The sequence below is a fragment of the Notamacropus eugenii genome, chromosome 6 (genome assembly GCF_028372415.1).
Source record: "Notamacropus eugenii isolate mMacEug1 chromosome 6, mMacEug1.pri_v2, whole genome shotgun sequence".
NCBI lineage: Eukaryota > Metazoa > Chordata > Mammalia > Diprotodontia > Macropodidae > Notamacropus > Notamacropus eugenii.
This window is the reverse complement of record NC_092877.1, coordinates 47,052,610-47,055,511: the sequence shown is the minus strand read 5'-3', so window position 1 is coordinate 47,055,511 and position 2,902 is coordinate 47,052,610.

Sequence of the window (2,902 nt, the reverse complement as noted above, 5' to 3'; positions counted from 1 at the left end):
ATAACCTATATGAAAATTGCTTGCCTCCTCAATGAGGGTGGGTGGGGAGGGAGGAAGGGAGGGAGAGAAGTTGGAACTCAAAGTTTTAAAGACAAATGTTAAAAATTGTTTTTTTAAGATATACAGGCAAAAAGGAATAGAAGCCTATCTCGTCCTACAGAAAAATAGAAGGAAAGGAAATAAGAGAACAGGGTCGGGGTTTGGGCAAATTGGGGAAAGGGGGAGTCAGAATGCACATTGTCTTGGGGTATGGGAGGAGAGAGATGGGGAGAAAATTTGGAACTCAAAATCTTATGGAAGTGAATGTTGAAAACTAAAAATTAATTAATAGAAAAGTAAATTTAAATATTTTTAAAAGCCATGGAGAAAGTGATGCTTGAGCAGTGTCTCTAAGAAAAAGAATGACTCTTAAAAGGCAAAGGTGATGAGGAAATGCATTTCAGACATGAGAGCCAGCCAGTGCAAATACTTGAAGAAATGCTGTGCTATGTGAAGAACAGAAAGGTGGCCTCTTTGGACAGATCATAGAGTCCAGGAAGAGTAATGGTATATAATGAAGCTGGAAAGGGAGATTGTGACAATACTGTGAAAGATTTCAAAAGCCAAATAGAGGAATTTGTATTCTGTACTATAGGCAATAGGGAGCCACTGGAAGATTTTGAATATGCGAATAACATGTTCAGACCAATACTTTAGTAAAATTACTTTGGCAACATTGTGGAGGATGGAATAGAATGAGGAGAGACTTGAAGCATGGAGAACAATTAGAAGACTATTATAATAACTAAGGTGAGGGGGGTGAGGGTCTAAACTAGGATAGCCCATATAACAGAGAAGGAAGCATAAATAAGAAATACTATAGAGATAGAAACAACAAGATTTGGCAACTAATTGGATTGAGTGATAATGAAAAGTCAAGAATAACACTGAGTTTGCAAACCTGGGTGACTGGAAAGATGGTGGTACCTTCAACAGAAATAGGGAAGTTTGGAAGAGGGGTAGATTTGGCAGGAAAGATGAATCCTATTTTGAACATGTTGAGTTTGAGATTGCTATAGGACAGTTTGAAATATCCAGGAGACAATTAGTGATTTGGCACTGAAAGTTGAGGGAGAGATTTAGGCAGAGCTGGATATACATATCTGGGAGTCATCCGCAAAGGGATGAGAAATAAACTTATTGGAGCTGATGAGGCCACTAATAGAAAAAAGTCTAGAAAGAGAAAAGAAGAAGGCCCAGGATATAATAGAGAATTATCACTGTTAAGGGAACATGATATGGATGATAAGCCAATAAATATAACTGAGAAGAACTAGAATAGAAAACTTCCATGAAAGTCTATAGAATGGAAAGTACACAGGAGGAAGGGGTTACCAAATGTATAAAATTCAGCATGACCCAACCAAGAACAACTATCTCCCCAATTATTTGAGTCTATCTTTATTTCCACAAAGTGTTTTGCAATGATATTCATATACAAAGCTTACAATAGGTCCTAACAATTCCCCTATAAGATTATACTCAGTTTTTCAGAATAAATTATTCTTTGTTGTAACCTTTCTTCTCTTGCCTTTCGATATCCCAAACCTTACTTTTCATTCTGGGAGTTGCAACATAGTCTTGTGTTATCCTGACTGATTCCTTTATACTTCATCTCTTTCTTTCTGGATATATGTGGTATTTTTTCTTTGACCTTGGAGTAACAGATGGAGTCTTCCTATTTTCACTTTGTTCTCGTCTTGTCTTGTCTTGTAAATATTGTTTACAAGTTTTTTCTTTGGTGTTTTCTACAGTGCTCCAGGTCATCCCTGAGCATGGTAACAGCAGGAAAAGCAATGGTAGTGCTTATTCCCAGGACCTTCTCTCTTCTCTCTTTCTCTCGGTTGCATCTCAGGGAAGAAGATGAGTTGTCAGCTTCTAGTCATTCCCATGGTTGAAGCCACTTGGTCATGGAAGCACCTTTCTTCCACACACCTACAATTTTTTCTTATTCATCATAGTGGTAGCACCTGCCAAACGCTCAACTACTCTTTAGTGCCCTTGTATACTCATTTTGCCATTTTTGAGAGTTCAGCTTCTCTTCCTTAAGGATGTGAGTGGAACAGGTATGTTTAGTGAAGACGTCTCAGGGGCCCCTTGTGTCAGCCCGTTTGTCTCACTCAGCCCCGAGAAATCAAACAATAGAGATTCTGTTTTTTCTTAATATTCTTTTTGCGCTGTGAGATAGTCCTTGACAGAGACTGCTTTTTGCTTACTCCCAGACTGCCTTTACTTGCTCCCTTATCTCCTTTCCTAGACAATTACTCTATGTTACATGACAGTCCTTGAACAGGAGTTGCTCACTCCCATATCCCTCCCTTTTTCTAAAAATTACTCATGTACACTTATTTTTTGTTGCTGGTGTAAATTTTCTGTGCATAGATTGTATGGACCTCAAGGTCCAGTCAATGGGCTAAGAGGAAGGGGGTTTGGGTGGGGGTATTGTGGCCAGGGTCTATAAAAACTGCTGTGCAGGACACATCCTCACCCTTCTCAGGAATCACCATCTTGAACACAAGCAGGAGTGCCTTTCCTTGAGAAAGCTGAATAAATATCTTTCCTTTTTACTCCTTTGGTCAAGACTCTAAGTTTATTAAGGCGGTCATCCTACACAGTTTTGGTGCATTGGCCAGGAAACTCCCCTTTTCCTTGGAATTTCTCCAGTACCAACTTGGGGACAGGTGCCACATTAGCTTTCCTGGTGGCTCGCGAACCTGGTGTCCAGGGAATCCTCCTTGAGAAGGGAAAGTCCCAAAGAGAGTCTGACCCAGTAAAAACGAAGCAGCAGAGCTCCAGAGGTAACAAATAAGTCATCAAGGCCACCAGATCAAAGTGAAACCAACTTGGTATCCTGAGTTTGTGC